This window comes from Pelmatolapia mariae, linkage group LG3_W (genome assembly GCF_036321145.2).
Source record: "Pelmatolapia mariae isolate MD_Pm_ZW linkage group LG3_W, Pm_UMD_F_2, whole genome shotgun sequence".
NCBI classification, from domain to species: domain Eukaryota; kingdom Metazoa; phylum Chordata; class Actinopteri; order Cichliformes; family Cichlidae; genus Pelmatolapia; species Pelmatolapia mariae.
This window is the reverse complement of record NC_086229.1, coordinates 30,154,188-30,172,969: the sequence shown is the minus strand read 5'-3', so window position 1 is coordinate 30,172,969 and position 18,782 is coordinate 30,154,188.

Genomic DNA, 18,782 nt, shown 5'->3' with positions numbered 1-18,782 from the left:
ATGGTAAGAACAAGATCCAGGCCATCAACACCTACGCCCTGCCCGTGATCAAGTACCCTGCTGGGGTAATAGGCTGGCCAAAGGAGGAGATAGAAGCCACTGACATAAAGACAAGAAAGCTCCTGACCATGCATGGAGGGTTTCACCCCAAGTCCAGCACCCTGAGGCTGCACGCTAAGCGGAAGGAAGGGGGCCGGGGACTGGTGAGTGTCAGCACCACAGTCCAGGATGAGACAAGAAACATCCACGAATACATCACGAAGATGGCTCCAACTGACAGCGTGCTCAGTAAATACCTCAGGTAGCAGAAACCCAAGAAAGGGAAGGAAGGCGAGGAACCATCATGGAAGGACAGGCCCCTGCACGGTATGTACCACCGGCAGATAGAGGAGGTGGCTGATATCCAGAAATCCTACCAGTGGCTGGACAAAGCTGGACTGAAAGACAGCACGGAGGCACTAATCATGGCAGCACAAGAACAAGCTCTGAGTACAAGATCCATAGAGGCTGGGGTCTATCACACCAGGCAAGACCCCAGGTGCAGGCTGTGTAAAGATGCCCCTGAGACAATCCAGCACATAACAGCAGGGTGCAAGATGCTAGCAGGCAAGGCATACATGGAACGCCATAACCAAGTGGCCGGCATAGTGTACAGGAACATCTGTGCCGAGTATAACCTGGAAGTCCCGAGGTCAAAATGGGAGATGCCCCCAAGGGTGATGGAGAATGACCGAGCTAAGATCCTGTGGGACTTCCAGATACAGACGGACAAAATGGTGGTCGTTAACCAACCGGACATAGTGGTGGTAGACAAACAGAAGAAGACGGCCGTAGTGATCGATGTAGCCGTCCCGAATGACAGCAATATCAGGAAGAAGGAACACGAGAAGCTGGAGAAATACCAAGGGCTCAGAGAAGAGCTCAAGAGGATGTGGAGGGTGAAGGTAACGGTGGTCCCCATGGTAATCGGAGCACTAGGTGCGGTGACTCCCAAGCTAGGCGAGTGGCTCCAGCAGATCCCAGGAACAACATCGGACATCTCTGTCCAGAAGAGCGCAGTCCTGGGAACAGCTAAGATACTGCGCAGGACCCTCAAGCTCCCAGGCCTCTGGTAGAGGACCCGAGCTTGAAGGATAAACCGCCCGCAGGGGCGAGATGGGTGGTTTTTTTTTTTTTTCTTATATATATATATAAAACCCCAACTGATGCAGTGAGTGGCTTTTCATTTCTTAAGCAGGTCAGCTGATCACCTGAATACATGAATGTTTTGTTCCATGTGAGGATTTCTGCTTTTCTGGTGATCCAGGCTATTCCAAGATGCCATCACCAGGCTTCATCTCACTCGAACTGTGAAAGTGTGGGTCAGGGAGATTCACCACTACAGACCCGAACCCCACAGAGAACATTTGGAAGAAGACTTGATGCACAGCTTACCGAAACGATGCTACAGCTAATGCTAAAGGCAGTCAATGAAATAAAACACTAATACACTTTATTTTTGTTGCACACAGCAGTGGACACATTTCATGGTGAATGTCGCTCACACCTGCACAACCACCCACAGCACTCTGTGCAGCACCCTGAGCTGACGAACGTAAGCTATCATCAGTGGACACCAGGGTTTACCATGGCAACTGGATTGAGTCAGTGACCATGGTTACCTTGAATGACGCTGTAACTTGACAGGATCCACATGTGGATCAAACCTTGAAGAAATGTGATGGAGCTGTGATGTTAGACACTGTAACGCTGATCTGCAGGGTTCAAAGTTCAAACCATCGTTTGCTGACTGTATTTCATCATGCCAGCATGAATCTGTCTGAAACATTCAGACTGGTTTGAGAAACCACTTTAAATGGTAAATGGCCTGTATTTGTATAGCGCTTTACTTTAAACTGCAGCTCACCCACTTATCGGTGCTCATTAATGATTCTCATTAATGTGTGACAACTGCATTAACATCCACAGAGCTCCCACTGTCACTCAGACCAAGCTGTGGGTCAGTCTCATCTCACAGTTTGGAAACGTGCACAGTCTTTGTGTGTCCTCCAATCACACTGAGAAAACACACAGTGATGTAATGAATGAGCTTTGTTGTTGGGGGTGGGACTGCACACACAGGTGGTGAGATGCTGTCCTCCAGCCGTGAGGTCAGCTACAAAAACTCAGTGTTGTCCTTAATAAAGCTGTTTTTGACCCTGCCCACTGACAAACGGCACACATCCTTAAAGCTAACTTGTAAAAAGAGGCCACGCTCATCCTGCTTCAGAGATTATGGGATATGTGCTCAGTCCTCTTCAACCTGCTGACTCACACTGTTTTTAGATTAGCTGCTGTGACAGAACTTAAAACATCAGGCAGAGATAATTCATATTATCACTGAGGTTATCAGCCAATGCTGAGCCTTTCTGCTTTGAGTGTGTGTGTGTGTTACTGGACAACTGCACACCTGTACAGGTGCAGGAAGAAGACATGAGTTTGCTTTTAAGCCCATTCTGTTGAAATGACTGACTGAGTGTAAGATGGTTCACAGGGATTCTACATACAGCCTGTGGACTGATGTGCAGACACTCACATACATGTTGTAGCTGCTCACAGTCACCAGGGGGCGATGTTTTTAACACCTCTCCCTCTGCATGGTGGCCTGTGCTCAACCAGTCAACCTACACAACCGTCCCAAGGAGCTTTTGCCTGTTTGGAGCACATACATGTTAGCGGTGTAATCCTCTGCATCGGCTCAGTGTTGGAAAACACCTCCACAAATAAATCTTCATCTTCAGCACACATGAAGCACTAACTCATTTATTCATTCAGGACCGGCTGGTATGAAGTGAACCAAACTGAAGTAATTCCAGTTTTCTGGGTGTGCCCACATTCATTGCTGAATCACTGACACACACTACTGCAGTGCTGTTTACATCTGTAACCAGGTCACATGATTACAAAGATGATTCCCAAGGTTTTCTAACTAAATATATTTAGACCCGTCAAACACCACTGATTATTTAAAAACAGCTGCCGCAGGAAAAAGTAACATTTTTTCTTCTTTTTGATTTCATATCCGAGAGTCCTGTCGGCATATGTCCACACCCACATCCACCCTCATCCTCAGACTTTTACAGAAGCACCAGCTGTGAGCTGCTGGCAAAACACAGCCAAAACAATGAACCTCATCTTCATCATGTTAAAAATAACATCCAGCACAGTCTGCATTTACACAACACCTCCCAGCACTGATTGTATGACAGCCCCCCTTTAAGGGGTCTGGAGCCCACATACCCATCACACACCACAGATTCACAGCTCCCTGTGGGCACAGGCCTCCCTAACTGAGACACAATTGCTGTTGTTTGTCACACAGCTCACAAGGAGCATTTTACAAGAACTACCTTTGATAAAAATGAGCGTTTTGATGTTTTATGTTCATTTATGCTTTGATTTTTTTTTTTTTTTTCTATGAGAGAAACCAAAGAAAATGTGTCTGTGCTTGAAGAATAAAAATGAAGATGTCAGAGTCATTTACTGTTCACAGCCTGAGGCTCTGTGTGAAACCTTTAATGGCCACTGACCCACTGTGACTGTGACTTTCCACAGTAATGAATAACACAGTCAAACACACCAGTAAGCTTTCTGCTTAAATGTGTAACAGGCTATGAACAAAAGAGACGTGATACTCAGCACACAAACATTCACATTTTACATACTTCATGTTCCCCCCAACCAAACATACTGAACACAGAAACAAAGCATTGATCGACCTCGATCTATATCTGGATCAACCCACCCGCCTCTAAATCAGACCCGACCAACACAGACTGAAAGTTCATCAGTTCCCATCATAAGTCACGGCTCGCCATCCCGACACCTTTTAAGGAAAAAGACGAAGTAGGAAAAGAAACGGAAACAGTTTCAGGAGCATCATGTAGAGACGTGCAGGATACAAATGCAAACTGAGAGTCGCAGCGCTGTGCAGGACCAAAATCTGACGCTGCAGAGCAAATGGACATATATTTAAATCCACACCGACTATCTGAACATGTCCAAATACTACAAACCTTCAGCTAACCTGTCAGTCCAACTGTGACCCAGAGCAGACATCCAGATCAACAAAAGCAGGTGAAAGTTTTAGATGGATCCATCTGAAATCTGTGGGGTGACCTGATGAGGGCGCTCATAGAGCTGCAATGTTCCTGCAAACAACATGGCCTAAAATCTAAAGGTACTTCTACAGAGTTTGAGAAGCACCTTTAGGGGTCTTCACCTGAATGCAACCAGGTTATTGTAGGTTTTTATTTTATCTCCTTTATTGTTCCAGCCCAGTTCAGGGCGATGGTGAAGTTAAAGGTGGAAAGGTTCTGGAGTGATTAAGGTGAGTTTCCAGACATTTCTGCTGATTCAGTGATCCTGTCGTTCTCTCTGTGACTATAATGAAGCACAGGTGAGGCCACATGGATATGCTGCTGTTTTGTAGGTTTCTCTTCAGATCTGTGACTTAAAACACTGTCAGCAAGTTTTATGATGGACACTTTAAAATGTGATCTCACCCCAACCGGTCGTGGCCGCCCCTCCCTGAGCCTGGTTCTGCTGGAAGTTTCTTCCTGTTAAAAGGAAGTTTTTTCTTCCCACTGTCACCAACGTGCTTGCTCATGGGAGTTTTTCTCTGTATGTATTATTGTAGGAGCTACCTTACAATATAAAGCACCTTGAGGTGACTGTTGTTGTAATTCGGTGCTGTGTAAATAAAGCTGAATTGAATTGATTTCTGAGCTAAGAGTGAAATAATGTCTCTGTTTGGCAGAACAGGATCTGCACCCACACACCAGGAGGAGGTCACTTGTTATGATTAAGATGCAGGATTACATGGAAAAAAGATCATTTAATAATGAACTTGTGATGTTGGTGTAACAGAGGGATTCTTCACTTGATGACTGATTTCTGCAGTAACAGGCGCATTTTGACTGAGCTCAGTCAGACGGGTAGTGAAAGTGTTGGAGCAGAGGGACGTGTTGAACGTGTAACAGGGAAGTGATGAAGCTGAAAGCGTCTCTGCTGCTCAGGCTTCAGACTCTCAGTCGTCACTCAGACATGAAGACTGCGTCCGTCTGTCTGCTCTGGGGTGAGTGAACATGTATTCCTTACAGCTTCATCCAACACGCGCTCAGACAGCACGTCTGCATGAGTGCATCAGTGATGCTTCCACTGATGTATCACCTGAGTATCTGCAGCCTGCAGGTACATGAGCTCAGATCATGTACCCGTTCTGCTCAGAGTCGGGATGAGGTTCTTGGTTCTGGTTTTCCTTCAGTCGAGGAACATAAAAATCCTAAAACAGCATCATTTCTGAACCCTAACTGACCTTTCATTGACCTCTGACCCTCAGTGACCTCTGACCTTTAGTGACCTCTGTCCTCCTGTTGCAGGCGTGTGTGTGCTGCTGCTGTCTGCACTGACTGTTTCTGCAGGTGAGTCTTTTCTAAGTTTATATTTATGATTTCAGGTGCAGAGACAGTCTGCAGTCATTCCGGGTCTCTGTGACAGAACAGAGTGCGTTTTATATACACTGAGCCAATACTTACTTCTAAATGTTTGTCTGACAGTAGTAATCCCACTCTACTGGACAATACAGTTACATGTTTACTTATTTTCACGGAGTTATTCATTCTTTTGGAAGTGTCCTAAAATTCTGGTTCTTCATATAAGTTATAAATCTTTTTAAATATGGCCTTTTTAATTGGTTGTGAATGGACAATGTTCTCCACCAGCTGTACTTTTTCCATTAATACATTTTTACTGCCTTACAGTCTTTACAATAATCGAATTGCTGTTCGCCGGTCTTAATCTTAAGGAAAGCCCTTTAAAGAGGTCCTTCATTGACCCTCTAGTCACAGACTTGCAGTAAGTTGTAGATTTTGTAGAGAGTATAATTTACCGGAGCAAATATCCGTCTGTCATCACCCTTGTTTCCACATATCAGGATGGTTCACAGATGCATTAAAGAACAACACATCCACCCTTATTCACAATATAATCTGATATTTTTGGTAATAAGGGTTAAGCATAAAACATCCTCGCTTTTACTTTTTGTATTATGATGTACGTATAATAAATGGTTCGAAGGAAAAAGTCCAAATTTATAAATATCAACAGTGTTAAGACAGAGATGATTAAAATAAGCAAACATTTTGTTAATAATTTTACGCAGGCACGGGTCTTTTATTATGACATAAACAGTAATAATTGTGAAAAGGACGGTCAGTCATTCCATGTCACATAACACGGACCTTATATAATGATTTTTAACTTCATATATATAAAATACTTTTCAAGATACTTTATAAAAATATCACATTGCAAAGACACATAGTGACAGTTCCTGAATTGTACTGTACATGAAACATAAACATAAAATTCTCAGACACAAAAATAAAGAAAATCCTTTTTTCATTCAACTTTCCTGTATGAATTAGTGCGACTGCAGTGATGCAGATGCTGACGGATGCCGGTCCGTCATGGTGAAGAGAGAGCCGTTGATTTATCAGTCGATCTGCATCCCTACCCTCACCCATTCTCACAAACTCTGGCTTTGACCGAAAGAATAAGATTGTGGATGCAAACGACGGAAGTGAGTTTTCTCCAAGGTGTGGCTGTCAGAGTTAGCCATAGGATGAGGAGTCTGCTATCTGCAATCTGCTATTCATCCATCTGGTAGAGCTGCTATTCCTCCATGTCAAATTAACCAGTTGAGGATGTCTGTTAAAGAAGCCTACTGGAGCTAGGTGTTTTGGGCATGTCCCACTGAAAGAGGTCTCAGGGAAGACCAAGGACATGCTGCAGAGATTCTATATCTCGGCTGGTCTGGGAGCACCTTCGTGTTTCCCAGACCACTTGGAGGCCTGAAAGCTAAAGGCGCTGCTTTACATTTTACTTTTAAAACAAGTAACAGAAACTCAGTTTTGCTTAAAAAAATAATGAATAAAATCTGAAGCAATGTTATTTTTATTTTGACGGTGGGTTTTAGAAAGAGTGAGGTTGTCAAGAAGGAAACCACTTTTGATGAATGTTTTAATGCTTGTTAAATTATTCAGGTAAAGACATTGATTCTCTTAAAATGTTTCTCCCAATCAAAGCACTATGTCCACATGAGCCCTATTGCCCAAGGATCTGAAATTGGACTCTTAAGCAGACTTTTCATATTTTTGTATTTTATTAGCAGAGGTTAGCTTGGGCCCCATCAGGATTCTAGTCCTGGTTTCTGGTCCTGAAGGTCTCATGATTAATGCCCACCCTGAATCTGCTTTCTCCTCCTTTACAGTTGTAACTCCATGTGTTGCTGGCGACCTTTGTTCTAACAATTTCCTCTTTCTGTCCTCCAGTTTATCTGTCTGCCAGTCCAAACTTTCAGCAGTTCTTCAGTGGACCCACGTCTGTGTCTTTGGGCTGCGTTGATGATGACGATGGACAGGAAGTTGACGGATGGACAGTGAGGAGGACCAGAGGAGGACTCACTGAGGACTGTGGAGCAGCTGAAGACTTTGTGATGATTGACAGTTTGTGTCTTCTGGATCGTAACTCGTCCTACAGTGGAAACTTCTGGTGTGAAAGCTTATCTGGAGAGAAAAGTGATGAAGTTACCATCAGCGTGTCCAGTACAGAAAGTGAGATGTTCCAGCTGTGTTTCTGTCTCTGTGTGACTCTGCTCTGAACTGTGTCTCAAACATTACTCTGTTTTATTGTTATTCAGAAAAAGGTGTGATCATGGAGATCCCTGTACTTCCTGTGAGACCAGGAACTGGTGTCATTCTGCAATGCAAGAAGAAGAACGGTGAAACAGTTCCATCTTATTTCTTCATGAATGGACGTCTGGTTGGACCTGGATCTACATCGGAGTACAACATCAGAAGAGCCCAGTACTCTGACGAAGGTCTCTACTGGTGTGCTACTGATACGTTTGGAGAATCTCCTCAGAGCTTTCTGAGGGTCAGAGGTCAGTACAATGACATCACTTCCTGTTTAAAGACCTGGGCTGCTCAGCTAACTCATTTACCTGTTTCATCATTTCTCCTGCAGGGTCTCCTATAACGTCTCTTAAAACATCCGTCTCTTCTGAGTCCAATTCTTCCCTTTCCACTTTGCTTCTTCCAAACAACTCCTCCTCCCCTTCTTCACCCTCTGTGTCTTGGATCAGAGTCATCTGCCACCTGTTGGCCTTCTGCCCGTACTGCATCTGCACCATCCTGCTCCTGTCCATCTGCTGCAGCAGGAGCTCAGGTACAAACTCAAGCAGATTCTCACATAAACACTTTGATCACATCAACACCGTCCTGATTTCTCCGCTCTGCCCACAGGTAACAAACATGCTGTCTCCATGGAGACGCCCCTGCGTGACCTGGAGTATGATGACATTGTTGCTGATGTCACCACTGAGCACGTCTTCTAAGCTGATAGATCCTCTGAGGAATCTGAAAGTGTCCAAAGCTGTAAACTCTGTTCACTGATCAATCAATAAGCTGTCAAATTGATTTCTGAAGTATTGAATCAAAGTGTAAAAACATGAATCGACTAATTTATATTCACACTGTTTGTTTCTGTGATGTTTTTGTGCTTTAACTGGATCCAACCACAATAAAAGATTCAAACATCAAAAACGTGTGATTGAGACGAGCTGCACAGAACTAAAGGGGAACATCATCAGGAAACTGCACTCATGACACACTAAAATAGCAACAGCATTGAAACATCCACAGACCAACCAGGAGAGAGCACACAGAGCAGAACTAATCTCATTGGCTGGACGCTCACTTCTATTTAAATCTTAGGAAAACAGCTCCGTCATACCTGAACACACCACTTCTGCTCTCATGTTCTATAACTGGAGCTTTAACGTCAACAACACAAACATCTGACATTATTATAATAACATATTTTATTATATCATCATTTATAAGGTGCAGAGCAAACATGCTGAGAGGAGTCAGAGGTCAAATTTCAGCCATCTCCTTCAGTGGTTTGATTCTCCTGTGAGCAGAGAGAGGATCTGAAACTGCTGCAGGAACTGTTGATCAGGAACCTTTGAACAGTTTCAGATAATGATGACTTTTTAATATTTCATGAATTTATTAAGAAAGAAATGAATCACAAACCAGGTCTTTATATGAACTAGTGGATTTGTGTCATCTGGCTTTTGGATCAGTAAAGCTGGGTATCATCTGCATAGCAATGAACAAATGCAGTGTTTTCTAATAATGCTGCCTCTGAAGGAAGTATGTACAATGTGAAAAGGTACTGGTCCCAGCACAGAACCCCGAGGAACTCTGTGACAAGCATTTATTCATGAAAATCATCATAAAATGGGGAAAACCAAGAATATAAAAATATAAAGTGATTAAAATAAATTAAAAAAAAGAAAGATTGACACTGAGCAAACACACAAAGAGTCACAGAGTCAGGTTTGTGTTCCTGTCAGGCTGAAAACAAACCTCTGCAATGATCCAGCCTTTGACAAACTCTCTGATACATGCAGTACTGTGAGGCTCCACCAACAGCACACAGGGATACCCGATGTGATGAAAGGGAAGCTGAAAGCGTCTGACACAGTCAGTCAGCATCCAGACATCATGAAGGCTGCAGCTGCCTCTCTCCTCCTGCTCGGTGAGTCCCACCTTCATTCTTTCACTCTCACTGCAGCAGAGTCTGACCTTTGACCTTTGACTGTCACATCGTCCTGTTTATAGCAGCTGCTTGATCCAAATATGTGATTCAGAGCGAGTCAGTCATCATAAAGGATGTAATGTCAGAGTTTATGTGGATAACATGAGCCAGCTGATGGTTTCAGTCCGTGTGGGAGTATTTCATCATGACAGGACGAGGACACTGTGTCACACTCAGTGACCATCACTTACGTCCTGTCACTTCGTAAAGGTAGAACATCTGTGATTGGTGCTTTTGGACTGCACCAACTCTTTTTCATAGTTCTAGTGAGAGCTGAAGGTAGTAGTCCTGTTTGTGTGTGTTTGCACACAGGAACCGGGACCATCGTCTTACTTTGAGCTGTCTGTAGATGTTTGTGTCCACAGAACAGCTTCTGCTGTGATGCTTCTCAGGAACACAGAATAACAGCAGACAGCTGTTACAATCAGCTCAGTCGTCTCTCTTTACTGTATTTGACTGATGGAACAGGAACTGTTCTTCACCATGATACACTCAGGCTGTGTCAGTCACTGACCTCTGATGCTCTGTGACCTCTAACCCTCAGTGACCTCTGACCTCCTGTTGCAGGTGTGTGTGTGCTGCTGCTGTCTACACCGACTGTTTCTGCAGGTGAGTAGATGGAAGTGCGGCTTCATCAAATCTGTTTTTGTTTGGCCTTTTTAAGTTTTATATTTATTTTTAAAAAATAATTAAGCTATTAGACATTTAAACTTCAAGTTTAAATTTCAGTTACTGAAAAAATAACTTTTCTTTTTGGCATGAATGCTAGTTAGCTAACAGGACTAAGAGTTAATGTCACAGATAAGTTGTGCTCCACAAACAAAATTTCCTGCAGACTGATTCTTTGCTGATTTAGAATACATTTGCACAATAATTGCAAAAGACAGTCCAAATAAAAAAAATAGTTATTTCATTTACATTAAGCATTGACTCAAACTCAGAATATGAATATCTGACGATGTGTCAGAGGCATGTGTGGTCCTTTAAAATCTGCCTGTGCCTCAAAACTATGTACTGATTGTACTGATTTTACATTTTTAATGGTCTTTAAAAGTATTATTAGAAAAAGTTCTTAAACAAAGCTCTTCCACTCCTATGCTGATGACACATACACATTTTTGACAGTTATAACTGATGATTTAAAGATTTTATGTTTTTATGGTCTTTAATACTAACTGTCGAAACATTTATAGCCACAGAGGTTATTTTTATTGACACACTTTAGTTCCATCTCTGGTTAACTGAGCCATATTGTATGTGTGTTGGTACATTTCTCAATATATTCTGAACTAAATGAGGTAAAAAACCTGCTGTACCAGTTGAAGGCATGAGAGAGTGGCGTGGCCAACCCCCATTAAAAGGGAGTTGCAGTATTCGAAGCGTGAGGTCACAAAGCATGGATGACAGTTTTCCAAGTTCATGCCTGGACAGCAAAGGCTTTAGCTTCGACAGATATCTGAGATCAGGGTGCCATCAAAACTAAGTGCAGTGTCGATTTTTACCCCAAGATTAGTAACAGAGCTCTTCAAGAGAGGGGTCAGAGCAGCAACGTGAACATTTGGGATACCAGAAGAACGATTGGGACTGAATAAAATTGCTTCCACTTTTTGTTCATAAAAATGTAAAACATTTTGAGCCATCCATGATTTAACTTTGCTAAGACAATCAAGCAGGAGTCCAATCGATGAGCTATCAGAGTGATTGAAAAGTAGATAAAGCTGGCAATCATCAGCATATGATTTCAGAAAATCACACCAAGTGGCAGGAGATACAATGAAAACAGTAGTAAAGTGGGTGAGATTTGGACATGCCAGGCACACCTCACCCAGGAGATGCTCTGGAGGCATCCTTGTCAGATGCCCAAACCAATGAACAGAATCTGTGACAAAGGGCAGCCCTGGCAGAGTCCAACACCCACTGGGAACGAGTTCCAATTATTACCAGCTATGCGGACCAAGGTCTTGTAATGGTTTTATGAGGATCTAATAATCCATAGCAATGGGCTCGACTAGTGGACGGACTCTCCTTTCCAGCACCCTGACTCATACAGCACTAACTAATACACACTCTAAGACCTAAAATGAATATTGAATATCAAAATATTGCAGCATCGTTTTCTGTCAGTTGGCATGGTGGTGGAGATTTGGCATCATCACCAAACACCACGAAGGTCAAGAGTTTGAGTCTTGTTAAACTAACTGGCAGTCATAAATTGTATGCAATGATGTCTCTGTTATGGGCTGTCAACCTGTCCTTGATGTACCCTGTTTTTTTTGGTCACTGACAGCTGGTGTAAACATCCTCGGTTCACTGTGAAGAAAATAGATGGCTATTTATTCAGATCAAACCAAATACTAAACAGCAGTATGTGAAAACATCACCTCAACAGAAATTCAGTTTTGCCAACTAAATAGACAAAGAAGATAGAAATAAAGGTTTTTCCTCAAAGTGGATTCTTTGTTATCATTATTTATAAAGGGATATGATATGATGACCTCTCCCTTAAATTCAGGGTAAACGTTTTGTAAGTCTCCCAGTTTTCAGGGATGTTCCTTAGAAGGCAAGCCAAATTTCTGGATGAGAACAAGTGGCAGTCTTCGTCGTGTGTCGTCTTCTTTGTCTTCTTCGTCTTCTATTGGATGCTGCTTTAGCTGGTTCCACAGGAGGTCATCTGCCTCCATCTCATCCTATCACAGCATCCTCCTTGGTCACACCAACCCTCTGCACGTCCTCCTTTAAGACATCCATGGATCTACTCTTTGGGGTTCTTCTTTTGCCCCTGGCATCTCCATAGTTACCATCTTCCACCTATCAGTTGTAGTCAGTCATGCCAAGTAAAGAGTTAATTGGTCTACATCCTGTCAAATTCAAATTACCATGGAAACCATGCCCATGTGAGCTGGCTCCACATTTGGATTCTGGTTTTGATGCAGGTCGGTGTGAAGTTTGGTGATCATTGTGATGCTGGTCCTCTCCTCTTTGGTGGTGATTATCTGTGTGTCTGTCTGTCCTCCAGTGTCTCTGTCAGTCAGTCCAAACCTTCAGCAGTTCTTCAGTGGATCTTCTTCTGTGTCTCTGAGTTGTGTTGATGATCGACAGACAGTTGATGGATGGACAGTGAAGATGACCAGCGGAGGACCCACTGAGGACTGTGGAACAGCTGAGATGAGTGGAAGTTTGTGCGTTTTGGATCGTAACTCGTCTTACAGTGGAACCTTCTGGTGTGAAAGCTCATCTGGACAGAAGAGTGATGAAGTGTCCATCAGTGTTTCAGGTACAGTGAGATGTTCCAGCTGTGTCTCTGTCTCTGTGTGACTCCAATCTGATGGTGGAAGTCTGTCTCTGTTTACCTGCTATTCAGAAAAAGGTGTGATCCTGGAGATCCCTGCACTTCCTGTAAGACCAGGAAGTGATGTTACTCTGCAATGCAAGAAGAAGACTGGTGAAACAGTTCCATCTTTTTTCTTCATGAATGGACGTCTCCTTGGGTCTAAAGCAGAACACGTTATCCCTAATGTCAGGCACTCTGATGAAGGTCTCTACTGGTGCGCTTCTAACACATTTGGATCATCTCCTCAGAGCTTTCTGAGGGTCCGAGGTCAGAACACTGACATAACTCCCTGTTTAAAGACCTGACCTGACCTGCTGAGCTGACTCATTAACCTGTTTCATCATGTCTCCTGCAGGGTCTCCTATAACTACTCTCAGAAAGTCTGTCCCTTCACCTCCAGTTTCTGAGGCCAGTCTTTCTCTGTCCACTCTTCCTCCTCTCACCAACTCCTCCTCCCCTTCTTCTCCCTCTGTGTCTTGGACCAGAGTCATCTGCCACCTGTTGGCCTTCTGCCCGTACTGCATCTGCACCATCCTGCTCCTGTCCATCTGCTGCAGCAGGAGCTCAGGTACAAACTCAAGCAGATTCTCACATAAACACTTTGATCACATCAACACCGTCCTGATTTCTCCACTCTGCCCACAGGTAACAAACAGGTCTTATCCTTGGAGACGCCATTGGATGTTGACGAGCATGATGACACCACTGAGCATTATGTCTGAGCTGATGGATCCTCTGATAGAATTAAATGTTTCTAAAGCTGAACAGCCATGTAGTTTTAGGAGATTATCATATTTATTACCAATCCCAGGTTTATGCCACAACTGACTAAATACAGTCAATCCAGCAGTGTGCATGACCTCTTAAAAAAAAGATATTTTAATGCTCCGATCTGAATATTGTTGTCATCCATGAATTTTCAGGTCCATGGATAAAAAGATAAAATTAAAACTGATTGTATTCCATTAAGATTCCAAATTACAGTTTTTTTACTTTCATTTCTGAAGAGGAACTTTGCGTTTTTGAGGTTTTTTGAGATGTCCGGTGTGCCAGCTCAAATTTGGATTTATAAAAAACACATTCAGGTTCCAAAAGGTAATACAGGGAGAACTCAGCAAAAACAAGGGTTTGATGACAGTAGGTTTAATAAGTGTGTAGATCAGTGTTTGTAGAAGCTCTGACAGAGTTAGTTAAGTTCTGAAACTTTACTGTGGCCTCACAGCTCTTCTTCTACTGTGTCATTAAAGAACCTTTTCAAACTCTCTGAGCTGGTTTTCCTCCTCAGTCCTGTTTGATGACAGAAAGCACCAAACTGTATCCTAATCTCACTTCTGATGATTCAGTTATTAACACATTATTTATCAACTTGTTAACCAACAAATTATTTGAACATGTCAGCAAATAACAGATTGTAGAAAAGCAAAATAGTAACCCTTTAACTCCAAGTGTCTCATATTAGATGCGTGAGTTTTTCACACTTCTACATCGTCTATGTCATTTTACATTTTAAACAATAACCTGCTGGATGCAGCAAATGTGATACAAATTAAAACTCACATAAGCAAATGAATGTTACATTTTTTAAGTTCTGTTTTTTCTGTTTCATCAGAAGGTTCAATAAACATTCAATAAAAACAACTTTATTTTCTGGCTACTATTTCATAGTTAATGTTTTTAACGTCACAGAAACTAAACAAAAGTCATCCAAGGTCAGTATGCAATGACATGAGTCAACATCACACTGCTCTGTGACATCAATTCCACATCACTTCCTCTTTTGTAAAGTTTTTTTTCCTTTAAATTTTTCATTCAGAATTTAATCATTCACTTTATTTTGACACTGCTGATTTGTTTCACACATTCTATTCTGTGTTGTGACTTCAGCCGTCTGTGAGTGTTTATTAATATGGTGCTTTAACCGCCATCATCTTCTTCAAGGCATTAGTAACACACAGTGCACAGGTCAGGCATCTGTTTGTCTTCCCAATAAACACGTTAGAAAGAGACCAAACCAACAAAACCTCTGCTTCAAACACTAAATCCATCCATTCTCTTCTGCTTATCTCTGTCGGGTCACTCGAGCCCTCGTTTCTCCCTCGTTTCAAACAGCTTCTGGATGTCTACTATGTCTTTTAATATTATCATCTAATAAATCCTTAAATGTCACTGCATTTAATTGAATAAATGACGAATTTGTTGACTTTAGGATTAGGATTCAACTTTATTGTCATTACACATGTATAAACACAGGGACTGAAATATAGTTTGCATGTAATCAGATGTGCAAGAGCAGTAAGTGAAATTTAAAAGCAGATTTAAAATTTAAAAGTGAAAATTAAAAGCAGATTATATGCAGATAAGGGTAGTGTGAAAGATGGGAACAGTTATGAACAGAGTATGTACAAATATACAAGTCAAGTGGCTTTATTGTCATTTCGACCATGTGTAGTGGTACAGTACAGAGTAAAATGAGACAGCTTTCCTCTGAGACCCTGGTGCTACACATGACGGACAAACACACGACTACGTAAAGTGCAAAATATTGCAAATAAACAAGACAACACAGTGCAATGGAAATGTGCAAAATGCTATGTATTTTGCAAAAGTAACTTGGTGTGTGTGTGTGTGTGTGTGTGTGTCAGTCCAGTCACTGAGTGCTCAATGATTCAGCTGATGTTTGTCTCGGGTCTCCTGGCACCGCTTCACAAATATTGCTGTGTGTTACAATCAAAGCAGTTTACTAACAGTCACCAGTTCACTTTCCATGGGATCCAGAAGCTGCTGTAAATGTTTCTGACTACAATAAAGTTGTGTCATCAGCAAAGAAGATACACCTCAGAGACAAGAGACTGAACATTAACCTGTAATAAATAAACACCGACGCTCCAAGTACCGAACCGTCTTTGGATGAGAGTGCAGAAACATGAGTGAGACTCCTTTATATTCTCATCCAGTTGTTTCTGCTTTAACAGCAACGATAAAAGGAGGAAGATCATCAGGGCGCTGCAGCTGCTTCACTCCGAACACTCTAAAATGACCTGTAATGATACCAGCAGGAAACAGTCACAAAGAAACCCAACAGAGTGGAACTGATCTCAGCAGCTGGATGCTCACGTCTATTTTAGCTCTTGTGGAAACAGCTCAGTCAAACCTGAAATGACAAACTGGGACTTCTGCTTTTCATGCACAAACTGCTTCCATCCTGTCCATGACCTGCCTGTGAGGCCATGAACCTGCTGCTGTGATCTCACACACACACACGCACCTTCGTAAATCACACTACTTTTTGCACAACCCACTGTTGCACTTTTCTATTGCACTGTTGTGTCTGTAATATTTTATTCTGTCTTTGTTTTGATTTTTTGCAATTTTTGCACATTGCACTTTATGTCGTCCTGTGTTGATTGTCTGTTATATGTCATATGTAGCAACATGGTCTTGGAGGAACATTGTCTCATTTCACTGTGTACTGTACCTGGACATGGTTGTGTAACACAGTAACAGGAAAAGACAATATTAATTATTATTAATTAAAGACAATATTAATGGACCAATGCCATCTAATTCACTGGAGGAATCCGCCTCAGGAACAATCCAGTGTACAAAAACCCTGACCTGTCAACAGACAGGGTCAGCAACTCAAATATTAATTATGCTGTCCTAACTATAATTCACAACTTAGACTTTTGGTGACACCATATTTGAAATAAATAACAAAAATAAAACATCTCTGTTATACAAACTATGCATTAATGCAACGTATTGTTAAAACGCTTTTTTAAAAATTGTAAAACAAACACTTTTCCAAATAAATAATAATAATAATAAATGTAACAATAAATGTACTGAAAAATCTTGTATTGAAAGTGGAAAAAAATTGATAGTGAAAAACAATTAATTGAAACTACATTTTTTGTTTCACTTACATTTTTTTTCAGTTTCAATCTGCTGGCACTGTCTGGGGGCGCACTTGAGGGGCGGAGAGTCCGACCTGCATGTATTTGCCTACATTATAGAGGCCACTAGTGCTGACCAAGCTGCCATCTTTCTCTCTTCATCTCTTTCAATGGCTGCTTCAATTTCAGGTAGACCCTCTAAAATGCACATAAGCAACCATTTTTTGTCATCTTTCCTTGCTGTCCCAGTGGACTGGACATGAGTTTAGTTTTTTTTAGCTACATCTAGTGAAGTTGTGGTAAAAAGTTAATGTAACCCAGTGTTAATTTGGTTATCTGATATTGTGTGATATTCAGTATATATGTATATATCTATATTGGGTGTTCGGTTATAAAATGTTCTTCAATGATTTTGACGGTTTTTGTATTGCTATTGATTTGCGGCTGCTTTACGACGGTCGACTGTGGTCGTACATCCTGGCGGGAGGGGCTACGAGCTCACATGGCTTGTAGCTGTGCCAAAGAGGTAGCTTGGGTGAGCTAGTGGGGAATATCTCCATTTGCAGTAGCCTTAAAAAGACTATTGTTCGTTCTCCTGCCAGAAGCCTCGCTGCTGTGCTGCCTTACTGCTGTGCTGTCTCGCTGGTGCCATTAAAGGATCGGCTGCTGCCATCCATTCCTCCCGACCTCGAGTATTGGACCGACGTACTTATACACATTTCCGCACTCAGTGCCATACACTCTCTTTTTTTTGCTGGCCAGCTATCACAATTGTTTTTTGGGTTTTTTTGCATTCACAAAGACTATACAAGATATTTTGGTTATTGTCAAATAGACACTCTCTGATTACAGACTGAGGAGGTTGTAGTATTACAACCACAGGGCTGAGGTTCCACTTCTCACGTGTTCACCACTTTCTATTGGTCTTTCATGTGGAATTCCAATAAAATTGATTCATGTTTGTGGCTGTAATGTCACAAAATGTGGAAAAGTTCAAGGGGCCTAATACTTTTGCAAGCCACTGTAGATGAAATTCAACAGTCAGAAAATCTGTGTCAGGCGCCCTCCTCGTCAGCACCTGAAGCAGGCTTCTGCAGGGTACTGGATCCCTTCATGCTTTGAAGTCCCACAGCCCTCATTTCATAGTGTTTATTGTATCCCAGCACCTGCCACAGTCATTAGCTTCACTAAGTAGACTTCATAACAGTAGTCATTCAACTTTCTTCTCAGCCCAGTGCCCACCATAGACAGTTCATAGTATGTATTTCTGCCCTCACCTTTGTGCATTTTTCCCAGCCGCTACCGTGCTTGTGTAGTTTTTCCCACAGTGTCATTATTTTCACTACTTGCCCTGACTCATAGAGTCATGTCACCTGTACATAGCCAATGAACGCCACACTAGTGTGTATCCACAGTTTCTCATTCACTGTAGTAAATTCTTTCCATCTACATCTTCTGTCTGAGTTGAATCTGTTTTGGGTCCAATCTGCTCATAAGGCTCACGCCATGACAGTTAGGCTTAAGTTCAGTTTCATTCTGGTTTTGTTTAATATAATTATTAGAATTAATATAATAATATAAAGTTCAGTATAATTTCTGATTTGATTGATTGATTGAAGCATTTATCTGTCACTTGCATTTGCCTGCAGTGAAATTGGACCTTTGCCAACCGTACATTCAATACACAAACATCACAATGGTGAAACAGATCAGAACAGGTAGCAGAGAGAAAACAATGAAATGATTAACACAGAAGGAAGTGGAAAAAGAAACTCTGCGCATCCTGATCCCTAATAGGGGATTCGAATGAGAACAGAGAACAAAAACTCCTCAGCACGAAAAGCATA